The sequence below is a fragment of the Otolemur garnettii genome, unplaced genomic scaffold, assembly GCF_000181295.1.
Source record: "Otolemur garnettii isolate 467f Iridium unplaced genomic scaffold, OtoGar3 scaffold00159, whole genome shotgun sequence".
NCBI classification, from domain to species: Eukaryota; Metazoa; Chordata; class Mammalia; order Primates; family Galagidae; genus Otolemur; species Otolemur garnettii.
In genome coordinates, this window is record NW_003852554.1 from 1,923,518 (window position 1) to 1,939,991 (window position 16,474).

General features: G+C 36.5%; 1 protein-coding gene across 2 annotated transcripts in view; it reads left to right on the plus strand.

Annotated features, from left to right (window-relative positions):
• Positions 1-16,474, plus strand: part of FAF1 (Fas associated factor 1) — a 435,975-nt gene that overhangs the window by 61,286 nt on the left and 358,215 nt on the right. Inside the window, exon 2 of one of the 2 annotated variants that reach the window (XM_023519165.1) lies at positions 13,953-13,984. The exons of the other annotated variant lie outside the window; for it this stretch is intronic. The gene's annotated coding sequence lies outside the window, so the exon portion shown is untranslated. The remainder of the gene's footprint in view (positions 1-13,952; positions 13,985-16,474) is intronic. 2 annotated transcript variants of the gene reach the window in all.

Here is a 16,474-nt window from a genome sequence, read left to right on the forward strand (position 1 = left end):
CCGGGCTGGGGATTCGAACCCGCCACCTTAGGTGTACGTGGCTGGCGCCTTAGCCAGTTGAGCCACAGGCGCCGAGCCAGCATCTCTTCTTTTATAAAACTGATGGTAGGCTCGGCACCTGTAGCTCAGTGGCTAGGGTACACTGGAGCTGATGGGCTCAAGCCCACCCTGCCGAACAAGAGTGACAACTACAACCAAAAACAAACAAAAAAAAGGCATTGTGGTGGGCTTCTGTAGTCCCAGATACTTGGGAGGCTGAGGCAAGAGAATCTCTTAAGCCCATGAGTTAGACGTTGCTGTGAGCTGTGACGCTAAGGCACTTTACAGAGGGCGACATAGTGAGACTCTGTCTAAAAAAGAAAAAAGAAAAACAAATGATGGTAGATAACAGTCCAGAGGCTTTCCTAGGCCTGATAAAAATGTGGCCTGTTCATATTTAGCTGGAAATGATACTGTCCACTATGTGGTACAGTTTTGAAACGTGTACTGTTTTTTTGATTTCTAATGCACTTATCTGAATTTAAATTGTTTTTAAAATTGTTCATGTCAGTCAAATGTGTTGTGTGCTTGATTTTTTTAAAGCTTTCTAACCTATAAGTTAGTCAAATCTCTTTTGTTTGTTTTTTGTGATAGAGTCTTGCTCTGTCCTCTGGGTTAAGGGTACACATCACGTCTCATTGCAACCTTAGACTCCAGGCCTCAAGTGGTTCTCCCTCCTTTGTTTCCTAAAGTGGATAACAGGTGTGAGCCACTGCATCTCCAGAGTTAGATTTTAAAAATGGGCTTATTTTTGACAAGTTACCTTGCTATGATATTAAATTTGTTTGTATTACTGAAAGTAGTTTAAACCAAATATCACTGCAGCAAAGTTAGTGGTTTAGCACACCTGTCAATATGATGACTTGGCAATTCCTCCTGCTAGTTTCAAGGATCAGCTGACATAAATCAGTGTGTGCTTGGCAAAGAAAGATAATATGGCAGTTAAAAATTCTTGTTTGTTATTCTTTATACTGCCTGTTTAAAAAAAATGCAACTTAATGGTAATATGATTTCTTAAAAATTTTTGTTATACTTCTTTATTTTTGGTAAAATGTTAAAAATCTTCGTAGACGTAGTTTATATTTCCTACTTAAAACTGCCCAGGTTCTTATTTTTTTTTTCATGTTTTGGATTTTATTTGGTTTATATTTAATTTAATGTTTCAGTTTTTTTTTATATTTCTGATATTCTCATTTAAATGCTACTTTATCTCTTGTGCATGTATTCAATTTCTCTCAAACATGTACTTGCTCTATAGCTTAATAACAAAAGAAAACCTAAGCTTAAAATCTCTCTCCTTGGTAAATAATAGCAACCACAGTACTATAGTTCTCCATATTCCAAGACAGTGTAACATTAGCTGTTCTTTGTCTATGTCCACTTGAGGTTACTGGAAATTGAATAATAGAGTTATTCTTTGAATTCCTCTGATACTGAATTTGGGCTTTCCTCCTTAGCTTTATGTTAAAAGCCCTCTACCATTTAACGCTGCTGCTTCATCATGAATGGTTTTCTGTAGCTCCTGGAGTATGTCTGACTTCATAATCCATGTAAAATAGCCCATAGTCTCAAACATGCCGTATCTATTCCTGCCTCTAAGGCTTTATTATAGCTGTCCCATGGATGTTTCCCCTTGTTTCTTACTGACTATCCAAATTTTATCCTTCCTTTAAAACTCACTTTAAAGTCTTATCCTTTTTGTTCTCTAACAGCCTCTGCTTTGTGGGGACACCTGTCTCTGAAACTTTACCCTTATTGTGGTGCTGCCCTTTTTTTTTTTTTTTGGTACTACTTTTTTTATATTTAGCCTTTGCTACCTCTTTGGCTCTTCATCCCAGTGTACACAGATGCATGTGTGATTCTGTGTTTAAAGAGAATGTGTAATAATTGTTGAAAGGATATAAATGGTTTTCGCCTAGGGTGTGTAAGGACTTCATTGATGAGCATACACTTTGATTCAAAGATATAGCTAGAGAAATGTATTACATTACACTTTCAATTAACCTTAGCTAGGAACTATGTAGGTGTCTTAAAGACACTTGAGCTGCTCTTACGTAATGCCACATTGTTGCAAACACATTGGTGATAGTCAAAGGTAGGAACCTTGCCCAAATGGATCAACCCCCACCCTTCCAACGGATGCCTCACCCTGGAAAGGTGGATGTGCCAACCCTCCACCCTTCCCATCTCTCCCCCTCCCCCTAAAAAGGAGATGTGCCAACCCTCTACCCTTCCAACATTTAAAACCTTATCCACAATTACTCACGTGCTGACTGTTTTCTGGAACTCAGCTCACCCCCACCACGGTGGAAATAAAGGCCACTGTTGCCCCCATACAACCTGGATTCTGTTTTCCTTTTGTTTCCTGTCTCGGAATAATTTTTATTTTTGGTCTTTGATCTCTCAATTTGGCATTTAGATTTTGTTTTCTATAAAGAGGTTTATTATATTTTTCTTGATGCCAAAATTGAGGTACTGTTCTAGAGGCCAGTATAATACAGAGGTTTATTGTATTTTTCTTAATGCCAAAATTGAAGTACTGTTCTAGAAGCCAGTATAATCAGGAATCTATTTTAGAAATGTGGCAAGTTCAATAGCGCTCTACAAATTCTAGGCTTAAATTTTGGGATCTTATTTTTTTCTTAGTAATTGATTTACTGCACAGAGGATGAGTATTTTTAAAAATGTAAATTACTGATGATGTTGTTAGAACATTAGAATATCTAGAAATGTTAAGTATCTAAAAAGAGTTACAAAATAGTAAGTTCTCAATACCCTTCATCAACGTTCCCTAATGTTAACATCTTACATAACCACTATATAGTGATATGCAATAACTGCTACAGTCCTATTGGTGATTTTAGTATAATACTATAACAATATAATAGTACTTTTGTACTGTATATACAGTACTCTTAAGCAAACTATAGACCTTATTTGATTATTGCTAGATTTTGTACTAATGAATTTTTTCTGGTTTAAGATCCAATCTAAGATTTATAGTGCATTTAGTTTTCATATCTCCATAGTATTTTCCACTCTCTGATACTTCTTCAAGGATTCCTTGTTCCATAACCTTGACAGTTTGAGTGAGAGATTGATTACTGATTAGGTATTTTATAGCATTTTCCTCAGTTTAGGTCTATCTAATGTTTTCTCATGAGAGACTGAGTTTATTTATTGTTTTTTTTTATTAAATGATAGCTGTATACATTAATGCAAACACGGGGTACAGTGTAGTGTTTCCATATACAATTTGAAATACTTTCATCAAGCTGGTTAACATAGACTTCATGTCATTTGCTTAGTTATTGTGTCAAAACATTTATATTCTAGTTCTAGAAAAGTTCACTTGTACCCTTGTTAGATAGACCATATAGGTGATCTTTCCAGTCACCCTCCCACCACCCAGCTGTCCCTCTCCCCAAGTTTATTTATTGTTAAAAAGACTATCACAGATAAGATTTTGTGCCTTTGTCAATATAACAGGAGGAACATGATGTCCTGTTATAACAGTGATAGTGATAACTTTGCTACTTGGTTAAGATGATGTCTCCTGGTTTTCTCCATTGAAAAGTTATAATATTCCCTCTTGAAATTAGTAAATATAGGCTGGGCGTGGTGGGTCATGCCTGTAATCCTAGCACTCTGGCAGGCTGAGTTGGATGGGTAGCTTTAGCTTAAGAGTTCAAGGCAAACTTGAGCAAGAATGAGACTCTGTCCCTACTAAAAATAGGAAAATTAGCCAGGCATGGTAGAAGGAGCCTGTAGTCCCAGCTGCTCTGGAGGCTGAGGAAAGAGGATCACTTAAGCCCAGGAATTTGAGCTGTGAGCTATGACATCATGGTACTCTACCCAGGGTGACAGAGTGAGACTCTGTCTCAAAACAAATGAACAAAAAAATCAGTAAGTATATTGTGAGGAAATATTTTGAGATTGTGTAGATACCCTGTTCCTTATTAAATTTTTGCCAAATAATTTTATCTCTTTTGACTTTACATCATACCCCTTGTGAAATTATTTTTAGTAATAGTGCTAAAATTTACAATATAATCTTTAGTCAGACTATATTTAAATAACAATGTACTGCTTTATGTGATGAACTGTATTTCCAATTCTTCCCATTTTTTGGGTTGTTTTCATATATTTTGCTTTTACATATGCTGCAAACACAGTATGTTGCCAGTTCTTTTGTTCAAATAGTTTATCTTTTTGAGCAGGTAAATGTAGGGAGCAAGTTTATTTTACTTTTGTTTGTTTTGTTTCCAGTGTTTTTTTCATGTAAAATTAAGTTTTTGCATGGCATGATATTCCTTCTTGAAGTACTTCCTTTAGACTTCTTGTAGAGTATATTATTTGGCACTAAATTATCATAGTTTTTGGTTTGAGCAAGTTTTAAATTCTTTTCATTTTTGAGAAATGGTTTAACTGGGTATGGAAATCTGGATTAACAGGGTTTTTTATTTCCAGTACTTAAAATATGTGACTCTTTTCCAGCTTGCATGGCTTCTGGAGAGAAGTCTGTTGCTAGTCTTATTTTTTTTTCTCTATGCAATAGATCTCCTCCTCCCCCCCTTGCCTTTAAGATTTCTCTTTGTGATTGTTTATTACAATTTGTAGGGGGTTATGTGTGAGACTGAAAGTGCTGGTTTCTTAAGCTTTCTAGGGTTACTTGGTGCTCTTGGACTTGTAAGGCTTTTATGTTGTAAGGAAGGCTGTAGGGTCCTGGCGTTCTTTTTGACCCTCCTAGTGTCTGCTGCTCCACTCTCAGTGTTGTGCATACAAATGGAGACTTTATAACAACCCTCACAATTTATTCTATGAATCTTTGGGGAGCGTTCATGGAGAAAAAGCCTGCAAGAATTTGAGGAACCTCCTCTATTTGCTTTTGCCTTCTCTTCCCAGTGCACTGTTAGGCACTACCAGTTTGTCCATCTTAGTGGACCTCTTGCCCTATATGCCAGTGTTCTTATCTTCTCTCTCTCTTTGCAGGAACCTGTTTCTGCTTAGATTTTGGTCATTTGTTTGCTCCATAACATTAGCACCTCGCTCTACCCCCCCTCACTTTCTCGCCTTCCTCTTTCTTTTCTAAGACTTCTAGTTCCCATTGTCATTATCTTCAAAAACTCCTGGAATTTCACTTTGTATTTCTTCTTATCCAAGTAAATGTTTAATTTTAAAATTTATAGATGCAAGATTCTTTTTGTTTTCCCTCTCTTCTTCCTTCCTTTCTTTTCTTTCAACTTTATAGTAGTACTCATTATGTTTCATTCAGAGAATAATGTTTGTAACACTTCTACTTAGTGGAAATTATGTTTCTTTGTGCCTTAACATATGATTGATTTTTCTGAATTTGTCTTGGCTTTTGTGGGTCCAGAGTTTGATATATATCCAATAAGATATATCTATTGGTACTCATAAGATCTTCCTCCTTTCTTAGATTTTGTCCACTTGATCTGCTTTGTATTGAGAGTAGTATATTTACTCTCCTGTGATTAGTGTATTTCTGTCCAAGTCTCTTTAATTCTCCTATAATTTTTCCTTCTCAAAGTTGGCTGCTTTGTTATTTTGTGCGTATACATTCATATGAATGTTAATCTTTATTATTTATCGTTCCTTTTGCATTACAAAGCAAGCCTTGGTTGTGTGTAAAGCCTTGGTCCTGAGTTTTGCTTTATCTATTGTCAGATAGTTGTGCATGCTCTGTCTTTGTGTTTCAGTTAGCCTAATAGCCCTTTGTATGTGCCTTTTTGGTAGTCATTTTGAATTATTTTGTCGTAAGCATGGCTCTTATTTATATGTGTCTTACTCTATGAGCCAAATTGAAAAATTTTCTTATAATAGTTAAGTACATTTATATGAATTAATATGATTGGTGGTTTTGGTCTCAACTCAATGTCAAAGTATTTTATAATTATGTGTGTTATATTTGCTGTGCTTTCTGTGACATGTAGTTTCTTTGTTTTTGTTAACAGTGATTTTTTTCTTGGTGTTTAAGAAGTCTTATACTTCCGTTCTTGTGTTAACTTTTGTACTTAGGACTTTTAAAATGGTCTTAGTCTCTTAGTTTTCTTTTTAACACTTTACTTTGTGGTCTATCTTTTAACTATTCTGTCTTTTCCCTGTTAGCAATTAGTGTGCTAATTCCATTTTCCTTTTTCCTCTTCCTTCTCTCATTAAAAATTGCATTTATTCTATAGTTTGTCAGAACATTTAAATTTATTAGACTTTTTACTCTGCATTCCACCATTGTTTCAGTGGTATTCATTTGTATGTTTTAAGAATACTCATTAATGGTCCTTTTACTGAAGTTTTCTTAAGTCATTGGTTGGATGAAGGTCTTCTAGTAGATTTTGTAAGAAAGGCTCATTGGTGCGGAATTCTCTAAGTTTTTATGGTAACCATTTTAATTGAACATGAACTTTATGGCCATCCTGTATGTCAGAAACTTTTTCTGTCACTCTGATATTTGAAGAGCAACTTGCTTGCATATACAATTTTCAGTTCATACTTAGTTTTAACGGTTTGGTTTTAAAATTTAATTGAATATCTCATATTAATAGAAAATGATTGCAAGAGTACATGTCAAATCTATTAAGAGCAGAGTATAAATGTCTTAACACAATAATTAAGTAAGTGAGGTAAAGGCTATGTTAACCAGTTTGATGTAAGCATTCCAAATTGTATATAAAATCAGCACATTGTACCCCATAAATGCATTAATGTACATAGTTATGGTTTAATAAAAAAATTGTTAAGAGGAAAAAAAAGAGTTTATCATTCTGGATTAATTTTCCCCAGAGAGCCAGTATAACTGCTCAATATAGATTAGTATTTTTTTGTATTTTTGGAAATTTTTCTAGGATCATGGGATTAAATTTTAGTCCTGTTGCATTGCTTTGTTCTTATTTTTAGAGACTTCACACTATGAATATATATATATATATATTTTAAACCTCTTCGATTCTTTTTTTTTTTTTTTAATTTCTTTTCTTTTTTTAAATTTTTGGCTGGAGTCGAGTTTGAACCCGCCACCTCTGGCTTATGGGGCTGGTGCCCTACCCCTTTGAGCCACAGGTGTGCCTAACACGATGAATATTTTTACTTCTTTGTCCCTCTTCCATTTCTATTACTTTCTCTTTGATCCTTTTAATTTTTTTCATTATAGTTTTCCTTCCATTCTTCAATGTCCCTCATTAAATTTTTGTTGACATCTGTTTTTCTCTTCAGGATTTTGTGATTTATTCTTCATTTCTGACAGAATTTTGTCATCTTCTTTTTCCTGAGTCCCATCAGGTTTATTTCATTTCTCCATATCTTTTTGTTATGGTTGTTGCTATTGCTGTTATTTTTGCATTTCTGATTAAGTGTGATTTTTCATGTCCTTAAGTGCTTATTTAAATATATTTAAGTTTTGAGTATTGATTTATAGTTTTTTTCTTCTTCATGATTATTTTTGGGAGGGAATTTTTCTCTGTAAATATGTAAGTAATTTTGTTTTTTATCTTTTTTTTAATTTTTGGGAATTCATTGAGGGTGCAAAGAACCAGGTTACACTAATTGCATTTTTTAGGCAAAGTCCCCCTTTTAAATAGGTTCCTCACCCAAGAGGTGTGCCAAATACCGTGATCCTCCCACCCCCTTTCTCTGCTCTTTCATTCCCCTACCCTCACCTTACACCATGTACTAGGTCATCAATTGTCCTCATATCAAAATTGAGTATATTGGATTCTTCTCCATTTTTGTGATGCTTTACTAAGCAGAATGTGTTCTACTTTCATCCAAGTTAGTACAAAAAAGTCTCTATCTTTTTTAGGGCCTGAATAATATTCTATGATATACATATACCACAGCTTGTTAATCCATTCCTGGACTGATGATAGGTATTTAGGTGGTTTCCACATTTTGGTGATTTTAAATTGAGCTGCAATAAACAGTCTAGTGCAAATGTCCTTATGATAAAAGGACTTTTTTTCCTTCTGGATAGATACCCAGTAATGGGATTGTTGGATCAAATGGTAGGTCTAGTTTGAGTTCTTTGAGGATTCTCCATACTTCCTTCCAAAAAGGTTGTATTAGTTTATAGTCCCACCAGCAAGATAAAAGTGTTCCCTTCTCTCCACATCCGCGCCAGCATCTGCAGCTTTGAGGTATTGTGAGCCATTCTCACTGGGGTTAGGTGATATCTCAGGGTGGTTTTGATTTGCATTTCTCTGATGATTAGGGGCAATGAGCATTTTTTCATGTTTTTAAGCCATTCATCTGTCTTCTATGGAGAAGGTTCTATTCAGCTCTCTTGCCCATTGATGTAAGGGATTATTGGCTCTTTTTTTTGTTGATGAATTTGAGTTCTCTGTAGATCTAGTTATCAATCTTTTGTCTGATTCATAGTATGCAAATACCTTTTCCCATTCTGATGATTGTCTATTTGCTTTGGTTGTTATCTCCATTGTACAGAACTATTCAGTTTAATTACTGTATAGAACTATTCAGTTTAATTAAGTCCCATTTGGAAAACTGGATAACCACATGTAAGAAGCTGAAACTGGACTGACACATTTTGCCACTGACTAAAATCTATTAAAGATGTGTTGAAGATATAAATCTAAGGCATGAAACAATAAAAATCCTCGAAGAAAGTGGGGGGAAAACACTTGAAGGTATTGGCCTGGGGAAACACTTTATAAAGAAGATTTCAGTGGCAATTGCAACAGTAGCAAAAATAAACAAATGGGACTTAATAAATGAGACTTAATAAATAAATGGGACTCTTATTATTTTTTTGCAATAGCTCTTATAGATTTTTATTAGCGTGTTCATTTTATGGTAATAGTGTGATTTACACAATTTTTACTTTACTCTCTTCTGTCAGTTTAGCAAAGTTCCGATACTTTTCTAGTTTTTTTTGTTTGTTTTAGGGATTTTTGCTCTGGTTATTGTTTTGGTATATGGAGGTGAGGAGTAATGAATACTAAATTTTATATTTCTTTTTTGTTTTATAAGAAAGAACCTAGCTTTTCTTATTTTACTATTTTTCCTCTTTACCATTGATTGTCAGAGGAGCTTCTTCTCCCTTTATTTTTAAATTTTTTTTCTTTCTGCCTAAAGCTGTGGTTCTTATTTATGTGTTTCTTTAAATCATGTCTGCCTCTTTGAATTGTGCTTTTTTGAAGTTTCTTTTTTTTTTTTTTTTTTTTTGCAGTTTTTGGCTGGGGCTGGGTTTGAACCTGCCACCTCCGGCATATGGGGCTGGCACCCTACTCCTTTGAGCTATAGGAACTGCCCTGAAGTTTCTTTTTTATAATCTTTGATCTGCTCAGGATACCTTTTTAATGCCTTCAGATAGGTTGTACTTAGGCTCTCAGATAGTAATTTTAGAGCAACCTTAATCTCCTCTAGTTTCCCTTTTCTGTCTCCCCCTTAGTTTTTCTGGATCTGTCTTTGTGGAATTGAGGATGGGGCCATGAGCCTAAGAGAAAGACATGCTGGGATTTTATAATTTTTTTTCTTTTTATTCACAGATATTTTGAAGGTTCAGCATTCTCTTTCTTCAAGTCATGATGAGGACAGGTTTTTTGTTTAGTTTCATTTTCCCCTTGTTGTTTACTACTATTTTGGATGATTTAACATTCTGGGTTCAGTCAGGAGGTAGAAAACCATACAGTTGCAATAAGGAATTATGAACTATTATAGCGAAATAAGTATAAGATATAAGGAAATTCTGTATAGTACTTTAGGACTAAGGGAGAGAACCAAGGAAGGATAAACTTAGAAGAGATTCAGACCTTGTTGGAGAAGGTGTAGATCAGCCTACTGAATGGTAAAGATATTCGCTGGTTTGGCCAGGCCAGCGCTGCTTTGTTGTCACTGGGCAAGCAATAGTATGAATGTGCAGTGTAGGGGGGGCTTTTCTGGGCGAAACACATTTCATGTGTGGAGTGGGCAGTTTGCAGGAGTAGCAGTGTGGTATGAGCTCTCTGATCACTGGCAGGATGTGCACAGGGTCTTGCAGAGGGAGTCAGAGTGTTGGTGGGTGGGCAGGAGGCCTTTGGACACTGGTTTCCATGTTGAGAAGGCCATGGAAAGAGTATCATTAGCCCGAAACTGCAAGATTGCAAAAGTACCATGTTTTGGAGCTGTGACTCAGGACACCGAAGGTCCTCACACATGAAGTGCCCACTTCCATGTGGTAGCCTGAAACTGTAGGAAAGCTTTCTGCATTGTCCTTCCAGTGCTGAGAAAACAATATCATCTTCACTGTAAAGGAGAGAGATACCTAAAGAGATTCTGATAGTCCTCTTAAATCACAGAACGTGATTCAAGGGTATTTTTGGAGCTGAGAGTCAATAAATTAATAACTGAGACAAATGGAGATATTGGATGACAAATAGTAAGAAGACACTATTAACTTAAGTTGGCTGGATGTCCCACCAAATTTTATGTGTCTGTACCTTTTTGCTTACTAAAACCTTTATTTGGAATGCTGTTCCTTGGTACTTCATATATTTTCTTCCTCCGAGCCTGTCAAATATTTATCTTGCTTCAAACACCTTCTGTTATAACCTTTACCATAACTTTGTCATCATTAATACTGCTACTGCCTTTGTAATATTATTATTTTCAGGTATCCTTATTTCCTAACACATACACTTTTTTAACTTGACATGGAAAATCTTTCAGCCACTCTAGGATCTATAATTCATTGATCCTGCTATGTTTGATGTCTTTCAGATCCTTCCTATCTGCTTTTCTTAACTAGATATCTTGGTTACATCAATAAATTGGCACTGCTGTGGTACCAAAGCTTGAAGCCCAGGTCTTGAGGCTCTAGATTCAGATTCTACCATGCTAGAAATGACCATTTTAACGCTTAAGCCAATTCTGTTCAATTATATTTTGCTGTTTACCTCAAGCAGTATATTAGAATTTATGGAATTAAGTTTAGATTTGTTGGGAAATAGTGACAAAATTGCTTCTGAATATCTGCTATATATATGTTTCCCACTGTAGCCATGTTTCTCTCTATGTGTCTTAAAAATCAGTCATGATTGAAAACCTGTAGAATGGGAGAAAAGATTTTCAAATTATTCATCAACGAAGGATTAATAATAATAGTATATAAGGAACCCAATAGTAATAAACCAAATAATCCAATTTAATAATGGGCAAATGGTCTATGGTGGGTGCCTATAGTCTCGGCTGCTTGGGAAGCTGAGGCAGGAGGATCATTTGAGCCCAGGAGTTTTAGGTTACTGTGAGCTGTGACACCACTGCATTTTGACTCTGTCTTAAAAAAAGGGGGGGGGGCAAATTGAATGGGCATTTCTCAGAAAAAGACCTACAAATGGTCAATAGGTATTTGAAAGTTGAATATCAGTAATCGGGGAAATGTAAATCAAAACCACAATGAGATGTCGTCTTACCCAAATTAAAATGGCTATTATTAAAAAGACAGAAAAATGACATATGATGACAAAGATACAGAGAAAGGGGACCATTTATACATTATTGTTGAAAATGTGTATTAGTACATGGAAAACATCATGGAGATTCTTCAATAAACTGAAAGTAGAGCTACCATATGATCCAGCGGTCCCCCTTGCTGGGTGTATATTCAAAAGATGGGCAGTCAGTATATTAAGGAGATATACACTTCCATATTTATTGCATCACTATTCACAATAAGCAAGCTATGTAATCAACCTAACTGTCCATTCGTGGGTGAACAGATAAAGAAAATGTTATATGTATACACAATGTATTATTCTTTAGCCATAAAAAGAATGAAATCCTGTCATTTACAGCAACATGAATGGAACTAGAGGTCCTTAAGTGAAATAAGCCAGGCACAGAAAGACAAACATGACACATTCTCACTCATTTTGGGGAGTGAAAACATTGATCTCATGGAGGTAGTAAATAGAATGGTGGTTATCAGAGGCTGGGAAGGGGAATGGGGAGTGAGGGAGTGAAGAGAGGTTGGTTAATGGGTACAAAAATATGTTTATATAGAAAAATAGCTTGTAATGTTCAGTAGCACAGTAGAGTAATTGTAGTTAACAATAATTATTCTATATTCCAAAATAGCTAGAGGAGAAGATTTGAAATGTTCCTGTATCAAAATATTACATGCATTCCATAAATATGTATAACAATTACATATCCATAAAAAGAAAAAAAAGTTAGATAGGAAGCCAGAGACAAACCTTTCTATCACATATGTGACACATAGCCCTCAATATTAAAACAGAAATCAGTTATAATCACTAGTAGTATGTTCAAGTAGCAAATATAGGTTTTGGTTTCAAAAAAGATAATTAACACTGATAGCATCTCTATTCTTATCACTTGACATGTCCTTTTTTTTTTTCTTTATTTTTTTTTTTGAGATGGAGTTTCACTATGTCACCCTTGGTAGAGTGCTGTGGTGTAACAGCTCACAGCAACCTCCAACTCTTGGGTTTAAGGGCTTCTCTTGCCTCAGCCTTCCAAGTAGCTGGGACTACAGGTGCCTGCCATAACACCTGGCTATTTCTTGGTTGCAGTTGTCATTGTTATTTAGCAGGTCTGGACCAGGGTCGAACCCACCAGCCTCAGTGTATGTGGCCTGTGCCCTACCCGCTGAGGTACGAGTGCCACCACTTGACATGTCTTATAAAGCTAGTAATTACAAAACAAATTTTATCTCATTCCCTTATTGATTAATTGGTTCAAATATTTTTTTTTCTTTCTTTCCTTTTTTTGAGACAGAGCCTCAAGCTGTCCCCCTGGGTAGAGTGCTGTGACATCACAGCTCACAGCAACCTCCAACTCTGGGGCTCAAGTGAGTCTCCTGCCTCTGCCTCCCAAGCAGCTGTTACCACAGGTGCCCGCCACCACGCCCAGCCATTTCTTTTTGGTTGCAGCCGTCATTGTTGTTTGGCGGGCCTGGGCTGGATTTGAACCCGCCACCCTAGGTGTATGTGGCTGGCGCCTCAGCCACCTGAGCCACAGGCGCTGAGCCAGTTAGTTCAAATATTAATTTTATGTTGAGTCCCTACTGTGTGCTAGCAGTTTTCTAGGCATAGGGGAAGTAATAGTGAACAAGACAAAAGTCCATAGTCTTTTTTTTTTTTTCTTCTTTAATTGAGACAGAGTCTTACTATGTTGACCTTGGTAGAGTGTGTTGGCATTACAGCTCAGAGCAACCTCAAACTCTTGGGCTGAGCTGAAAGTCCATAGTGTGATTGGAACTTACTTTCTTGGGTTGATGGGATCTAGATAATCTCCAAGTATATTTATAAATATACATACAGTATAGGATTGGCACCTGTAGCTTAGTGGTTAGGGCGCTGGCCACGTAAACCAGGGCTTGGTGGGTTGGAACCCGGCCTGGGCATCCTAAACAACGACAACTATAACAAAAAAATAGCCGGGCATTGTAGTGGGCACCTGTAGTCCCAGCTACTTGGCAGGCTAGGGCAAGAGAATCGCCTAAGCCCAAGAATTAGAGGTTGCTGTGAGCTGTGAGTTCACGGCACTCTACCAAGGGTAATATAGTAAGACTCTGTCTCAAAAATGTATATATACAGTATAATTTTAGGAAATGGTACATACCATGAAGAAAAAGCCCACCAGGATAATGGAATAGAGTAACTAAAGGTATAAAGAGGGTTATTTTAGAATGTGGAGTCAGGTGAGTTTATTTTATGAGGTAGCTTTTTATGCTACATACCTCATTGTTGAATATCACTATGGTCACCTTCTAAGTACTCCCTTTAGGAAGATATGCACCAATGCCAGCACTTGGTCCACCCTTCAAAGCAATTTTGGAGCTCTTTTTCTGGAATGGCCATCAGAGCTGTTGTTGTATTACCCTTGATGTCCTGAATGTCATCAAAATGTCTTCCTTTCAATATTTTCTTTATCTTCAGGTAAAGAAAAAAGTCACTGGACGCCAGATCAGGTGAGTAGGGAGGGTGTTTTAATACTATTATTTGTTGATTGGTTTAAAGACTCCCTCACAGATAGTGCTGTGTGAGCTGGTGCATTGTCATGATGAAAGAGCCACAAGTTGTTGGCAAAAAGTTCAGCGTTTTCATGCAGCCTTTTCAGCATTTCCAAATAGTTAACTTGGTTAACTGTCCAGTTGGTACAAATTCATAATGGATAATTCCTCTGATACTGGTTAGCAACATAATTTTGACTGTTGATTGGGACTGATGAAAATTTTTTTGTCTTGGAGAATTGGCTGACTTCCATTGTGCACTTTGAGGCAGTGTTTCAGGGTACACCCATGTTTCACCATCAATGATAACAGCCCAGAACATCATCTTGGCTTTCTAAAAGTTCTTAGCAAATTGCAACTGTCCTTTACTTTTGTTCACAGGTGAACTCCTTTGGCACCGTTTTTTTGTACACATCTTTCTCGTGCTAAAATTTCAGTTAAGATTTTCTGACTGACTTCTCTTTCTCTCTCTTGTTTTTGAGACTGAATCTTACACTGTTGCCCAAGCTAGAATGCCATGGTGTCAACCTAGCTTATATCTTGCCTCAGCTTCCTGAATAGCTTGGAATATAGGTGCCTGTCACAATGCCTGGCTCATTTTTCTATTTACGGTAGAGACAGGGGTCTCTCTTTAGCTCAGGCTGGTCTCAGACTCCTGAGATCAAGTGATCTTCCTACCTTGAGTGTATGTGAGCCATCATGCCTGGCGATTTGTTTCTTTATCAATGTTTACTTGGTCTGCTATGCTTCTCACATACAATTAGATGAATTTTTGTCAGTTCTGCTCCTTACTGGCTTCCCTGACCTCTCTTCATCAGTGACTCTTACTGTCCTCTCAGAAAAATGTTTAACTTTGTACACTGACGTTTTCTTTCTTTTTTTCCTTTTTTTTTTTTTTTTTGCAGTTTTTGGCCAGGGCTGGGTTTGAACCCGCCACCTCTGACGTATGGGGTTGGTGCCCTACTCCTTTGAGCTACAGGTGCCACCCCACTGACATTTTCTTCATGGCATGATCTCTATAAACTTAAACTAACACATGCCTGATTTCACTTCCACTCTTAGCCAAGTTTAACAAGAAAGTGACTGTTTGTTGTTCTGATTTACGTTCCGACATTCTCATAATGGCACACAAAAACATACAATAACTATAAGGAACTCCACTGAGCACACCACCACCCCTTGTCCACATGAGCACAGCTATGAGATACTGATATGCCAAGGTTATGAAAAATTACTGAGCTGTTTGTACAGTGCTGCCAATGTAAGTGCTTGGTGGCAGGTTCATAAAGTTAATAGTCAGACTTCATAGTTGAACTGAGAATGAGGAGCCAGTCATATGAAGATCTGAGGGAAAAGCATTGTGAAGACAGAGGGAAGAGCAGATGCAAATGCCCTGAGAGAGCTAAAAATATGTTGTGGGTAGAGTTTAGTGAGTTCAAGGTGTGTGCTTAAAGAAGACAGAGCAGAGATAGGGATCTGATTTTTGTAGGACTTTGGAGATAAGAATTTTGTGTATGGCAAGAATGGTTTAGTTTGGTGACTTTTGGTCCAAAAAGGATTTTTTCATTAATGTATGTAATATTAAAATACATATTGAAGAAGGATCTAAAGTTAAATTGGTTTGGATTACAAAGTAGTGTTCTCTTAAAATAGACCTCAAATGGCAAGCTATTATAACACGTGTTAGTGAAGAAAGGATGGAAGAACTCATTGTTCCAAAGAGAACATTACCCAGACCCTCAGCTCTTTTCCTTTTACCTACCTGCCTTTCACCATTTGGGCTGCATCGATCAGGGAGCTCAAAATCTGGAATGAAAGTATTGGTTCTAGTCAGTCAATGTGAAAGAGTTGGTACTTCTAGTTCGTGAGTATAATGAGGCTTAGTGTGGTTAATCAGTGTATGTGGATCCAGCACTCCTACTTACGTTAATTAAATTAAATGTACTTAGTTATAAGGAGTCTTAAATTTTTGGTTGGTAAATAGAAATGAATTCCAGAATTCCAAGTAAGTTAGAAAGTATAATGAGGTCCTTGCATTCCTGGTCAGTCAGGAAGTGTAAAAAGATTCCAAAACTCTTACTTAGTCTGGAAATGTAATGGTCCAGCATTCCTACTTAGTCAGGAAGTATAATAGTTCAGCACTTAGCCAGATATTCCTTAGCAACTGGTATGAAAGTTGATGGAAAGGAAACAGAAACTAATAGTCACAGTGAAGTTTTAGAATCAGTAATTTATTCAGGCCATACTTTTGATGGATCACCTTAAAAATTTTATGCCCTGTATCTGGGTTTTTCTTTTTACCTTAATAACTTGTGTATGATCCTTTACTGTCTGAGTTTTCATTCTCTCCAGTTATTTCCATTTCTTATTGTGTTAATTGATTGTCCAATTCAAAATGTTGCTTTTCAGTTAACTTTATATCTTTATTAATTAATTTTTTTTTTTTTT